We start from the raw sequence: 5,588 nt of genomic DNA, 5'->3' as shown, positions 1-5,588 counted from the left end.
TAAACCCGAGCTCAGAGCAGCACCCCCAACTAAACCCGAGCTCAGAGCAGCACCCACAACTAAACCCGAGCTCAGAGCAGCACCCACAACTAAACCCGAGCTCAGTGTACCACCCACAACTAAACCCGAGCTCAGAGCAGCACCCAAATTAAACCCGAGCTCAGAGCAGCACCCCCAACCAAACCCGAGCTCAGAGCACCGCCCCCAATTAAAGCCGAGCTCAGCGCGCCATCACAAAGCGCTTTTTGATCCCTGGATGAAAAGCGCCATAAAAATCCCGATGGATTATTTCTGACAACCTCCCTCCCCCCTCCAACGAACCAGCTCTAATTGACAAGGAGGGTCTAACGACGCCGGGTTAAAACCGGGCTCAAAAAGCGCTCTTTGCGTCCCTTCAGCTCGTTCAGCATCAAAGCCCGCGCCGTTATCCCGTTATCCCGAGGGATTGGCGCTGTCAGGAGCTGTTCCATCGCCCCGGGCGAGCGGCCGCTCAGCCGGCCCCGAGCTGACACCTCACAAGGGCAGAGAGGAAACCGAGGAGCTTCCAGAGCCTTTTTCATCCTCCTTTTCCAGCCCTTTCCCACCCCAAATCACAGCGAGAGAATCCTGGGGGAAACCCGCCCGGCCACAGACAAAATCCTGCATCTCCAAACAGGAGAAAAATACTCCTTTTCTGCTCCTTTTTCACTCCTTTTCCCCTCCTTTCCCCTTATTTTCCCCCTCCTTTTCCACTCATTTCCCCCCTCCTTTTCCTCCTCCTTCCCCCCTTCCCCCCTCCTTTTCCATTTCCTTTCCCCCTCCCTTTTCCCCTTCCTTTCTCACTACTTTCCCCACTCCTTTCCACTCCCTTCCCTTCCTTTTCCCACTCCTTTTTCACTCTTTCCCCTCTCCTTTTCCATTCCCTTTTCCCCTTCCTTTCTCACTACCTTTCCCACTCCATTTTCACTCTTTCTCCTTTCCTTTCCCCCCTCCTTTTCCATTGCCTTTTCTCTTTTCTCTTCCCTTTTCCATTCCCTTTTCCCTTTCCTTTCTCACTACTTTTCCCACTCCTTTTCAGTTTTTCCCACTCCTTTTCCATCACTTTCACCTTCATTGCTCCTAATGAGTTTCCACAAACTCTTCCTGCTAATTCACGCCAACAATTTGATCCTTAATTTTCAGGTACAATCCTTGTTTTTTGGGGGGTTGAGTTTTTCCTTCTCCCCCTGGCCACTATTTCTGGTGTGTTTTTGTCACTATTTCACGTCTGTCAATCACTGTTTGTTCCAGGCTCCATCTTAGCTATAAAGGAACCAAAATCTCTCAAAACCTGACATTTAGACTCGTGATATTTTACAGACACTTTGATTATTTGAAACTAAACAGGCAGAAACTGAACAGGCAGCAACTAAACAGACAAGGCCCATTAATGATGACAGGCTTTTAATCACAGTTTCATCTTTAGACTCTATTTTAAGCCTCGCTTTGGTGCGTTGGGATTAGGTTTGATTTCATGTTTATCCCTTTTACCATGTCCCAGGAAATGCATTTGGCTCTGGAGGTGGGGGGGATCCATTAATACCCACCATGCATCCCCCATGAATCCCAAACATTCCTCCACGTGCCAATCAGAGCCACTTTCCCTGCTGTAATTAATCCATCTGTGATCAGAGGGAGGGAAGAGGTGGTGGAAAGGGCATGGAGCAAACCCAGGAGGGGGTTCAAGGGCTGGAGCCTTGAGAGGCTGAGGAAGGAGCTTGTTTGGGATGAGGAAGGAGCCTGTTTGAGATGGGCTTCCCCTGCCAGCACAGGAGGGAAACCCAGAAGGGTTTTCATTGTCCATTGCTTCAAAATTGCTTTTGCAGGGCTGAAAAGCATCTTTGGGAAATTGAAAGCATGTGGAATGGATGAGGCTGCTGCACATCCCTACAAATCTCTGGGGCCTGATGGGATTCATCCAAGAATCCTCAAGGAGCTGCTGATGTCATCACTAAAGCTCTCTCAGTGATTTTTGAGGGATCTTGGGAATCCAGAGAGGTCCCAACTGACTGGAAGCTGGGGAATGTTGTCCTGATTTTCAAGAAGGACAAGAAGGAGGACCTTCTCCAGGCCTGTCAGTGTTACTTCAATGCCTTGGAAAGTTATGGAGAAGATTATTCTGGGAGGGATTGGAAAACACTTGAAAGACAACTCAGTCACTGGTCACAGCCAGCACGGCCTCAGGACAGGAAAGTCCTGCTAATCCAACGTGATTTCCTCCTAGCACAAGGTGACCCACCCGGCTGATCAAGGGCAGCCAGTGGATGGAGTGGTTTTGATCCTGGTTCTCCCAGGATCCTTCTGGACAAACTGTCCAGCTGTATCAGTCTCCTGTGAAGCCCAACAAGGGGAGGTGCCGGATTCTGCCCCTGGGATGGGCCAACCCCGGATGTTTGGACAGTCTGGGGATGAGAGGCTGGAGAGCAGCTGCAGGAAGGGCCCTGGGGCTCCTGGTCCATGGCCAGTTGTTCCTGAGTCAGCAGTGCCCTGGCAGCCAGGAGGGCCAACGTGTCCTGGGGGCATCAGGGAGGGGATTGTCCTGCTCTGCTCTGCCCTGGGGCGGCCTCCCCTCAACATTGGGGCAGTTTGGGGGGGACACAATGGAACAAAACCATTGGAGAGTGTCCAAAGGAGGCCACGAGGATGGGGAAGGGCCTTGATTTGAAGCCGTGTGAGGACACTGAGGGCACTTGTTGTGTTCAGCTGGAGGAGACTGAGGAGAGACCTCACTGCAGTTCCAATGCCTGGGCAGGGGCAGAGGAGGGGCAGGGACTGAGCTCTGCTCTGGGGGGACCAGGGACAGCAGCCAGGGAATGGCTGGAGCTGTGTCAGGGCAGGCTCAGGTTGGATCTCAGGAAAATGTTCTTCCCCCAGAGGATGGGGTCAGCAGGGTCAGCACTGCAGGTCGGGCCCCAGCCCATCTCCACACCTCACCAGCTAAAAAAACACACGCCAATTAAAAAAATAAGGAGTTGTTTTTACCGAAGGCAGCTTCAGGCACAAAAAAAGCCTCCTGCAAAGCAACTCACACCTCGAGGCAGGGAATAGATATCCTGGAAATTCTCTCAGCAAGGCAGATTGCAAAGGAAGGCAGAATATAATGAGTTCTGGAAGGATGAGCAGGGAAAAACGTTGCAGGATGAGCGGCAGAGGGATTTGGATGGGGAGAAAGAGAATTGTTCCCTGAAAAGCAGCGTTTCTGTGAGAAAAATAGCTGGATTTGGAGCAAACCAGCAGCATCAAAGCCTTTGCCAGGACCTGTGGTGCTACAAAGGGAATAATTAATCCTTTATTTCTCCAAAAACCCGATCATCCCAGCCATCTTTGGCAGGATTTGAGCATGGAAAAGTCTCCCCCCATCTCCCTACAAAGCCTGGGTGTCCTGGTTTTCATCACTGGGATTCTCAGGAGGTAGGGGGATGTTTTTGCCACGAATTCCTTCAGCAGGAATATTTTGGAGTCCTGGCATCACGACCCTTTTTCTCCCCCCAACACTCGATGACAGAAGGAAGTTTGCTGCTAAATCCTCTGTAGTTAAACGTTAATTACCCGCTGATCACCTAAATGGGGTGGAAATGCCAGGAAGGAAAGCTGGGAATTGCCACTGGTCCCAGAGAGAAAAAGGAGATCTGCATTTTCCCTCTAACAAGAGAGTGATTATCCCGTTTCTACATTAGAACAACCCTGGGATGGAACAATCATCACCACGGCGTCCTGCACCAATTCTCTTTATAAATCGGGTTTTAAACTTGGATTTTAATTCCAGCCTTGTGTGATTTTAGTGCTTCCTGGAGCTGGGAGTGGGCAGGGGATGGAGAAGGTGCCCGAGGGTGTCCAAGCTCCCCTCCCACCCCACAAACTACCCCTGGGAGGTGCTCCCACCCCTCCCTATCATGTTCCTGGACATCTAAAATTACAAACTTGAATTTCTCAGCTTGCTGTGACCGACCCTTCGCCACAGGCAGAATTTTAACAGCTCCAAACCCGCAGCTGAACCTTTTCCAAGGGAGCTGGGAAGACCTGCCAGGCTGTTCCACGCTGGGGTGAGGCTTTTGTGCAGCTCCCTCTGACACTAAGAAGCAAAACAACTGTCAGAGCAAAAACCAGGGAAGTTCAGCCCTTGGGGGGTTGTTAAAAACCTGACAGCTTAAGGAGCTTTTCTCCAGCTGCTGAGGAGCTGCTGGAGCCCTTCCTCACCTTTGCAGCCCTTTCCCAAAGCTGTTTTGCTCCAGCTTTGTCTCTCAGCAGGATAACAAAGATGCTGGTTTTCCTCTCCAGGCATTTCTCTGACAGCAAGGGAAGAGCTGGGTGAGGAACTGGGGATCTGGGAGAGCTAAAGGTGGGAATTCTTGGTGGAAATCACTGTCCCACTGGTGCCAGAGTCATTTAGAGACCTGGGAGTGGGATGAAAGACAATTCATGGGCAGAAAATAACCCAACACACAGCTCTGCTACTGCTGGCAGGGTTTGGGGGGTGCCAGAGGGGTGGGTTGAGCTCACAGCCCACCCAGGGGTGAGTCAGGGAGTTTGGGAAGCTCTCCTGGAGTCACTCTGGGGCTGGTTTTTGCTCCTCCATCCTTGCACGACTTGGCTCCAGCACAGAGGCACCACTACAAGGGTTGTGCACAGTCCTATCCTGTCCTAAAAATCCCAGAATCCCCAAGTCATTCAGGTTGGAAAAGACCTCCAGGATCATCAAGTCCACCCTGTGCCTCATTCCCACCATCCCACCCAGCCCAGAGCACTGAGTGCCACGGCCAGGCCTGCCTTGGGCACCTCCAGGGCTGGGGACTCCAAACCTCCCTGGGCAGCCCCTGCCAAAGCCTGAACACCCTTTCCAGGAAGAAATTCCATCCCACAGAGCCACCTCCTCTCTCAGGGGAGGTTGGGACACTGAGTCCTTGGGTCATGGGATAGATCCATAGTCTCCTTTGGGTTGGAAAAGCCCTCCAAGGTCACTGAATTCACTGCCAGGGCCACCACTGCCCCATGTCCCCAAGTGCCACATCCACAGGGCTGTTAAATTCCCTCAGGGATGGGGACTCCACCACTGGGCCAGGGCTGGACAGCCCTTTCCAGGAAGGAATTTCCCCAATATCCAACCTGACCCTCCCCTGGCACAGCCTGAGGCCGTTCCCTCTCCTCCTGTCCCTTGTTCCCTGGGAGCAGAGCCTGAACCCCCCCGGCTCCCCCCTCCTGTCAGGGACTTGCAGAGCCAGAAGGTCCCCCCTGAGCCTCCTTTTCTCCAGGCTGAGCCCCCCCAGCTCCCTCAGCTGCTCCTGCTGCTCCAGCCCCACAGCTTGAGGCCACTTCCCACCAAACACCCAAGAGGTGCCACATCCCCCATGTCCCCGAAAGCCCCAAGTGACAAAACTGACCCTCAACCACAAGAGATCAAACAGGAACCACAAACCCGAGGGGATCAAACCAGCACAACCTCAAATCCTGCCGAGGTCCAATCCCCAGAAGTGGCTTTTTCCAGAGGGAATGGCATGAACTGGATGAGTCAACCCTGTGTTAACACGAGGCAGTGATTCCTCCTCGCTCAGGGACACCAGAAGTCACGCTGA

The 5,588-nt window shown here is 52.6% G+C and overlaps 1 protein-coding gene across 3 annotated transcripts in view; it reads right to left on the bottom strand.

The window, feature by feature from the left end:
• LOC113977056 (tetraspanin-15-like) overlaps positions 1–5,588 on the bottom strand; it is a 44,150-nt gene that overhangs the window by 36,645 nt on the left and 1,917 nt on the right. The window lies entirely within an intron of this gene.

This window comes from Neopelma chrysocephalum, unplaced genomic scaffold, assembly GCF_003984885.1.
Source record: "Neopelma chrysocephalum unplaced genomic scaffold, ASM398488v2 Primary Assembly neopelma1_198, whole genome shotgun sequence".
NCBI classification, from domain to species: Eukaryota; Metazoa; Chordata; class Aves; order Passeriformes; family Pipridae; genus Neopelma; species Neopelma chrysocephalum.
This window is presented reverse-complemented; position numbering and strand designations above follow the sequence as displayed.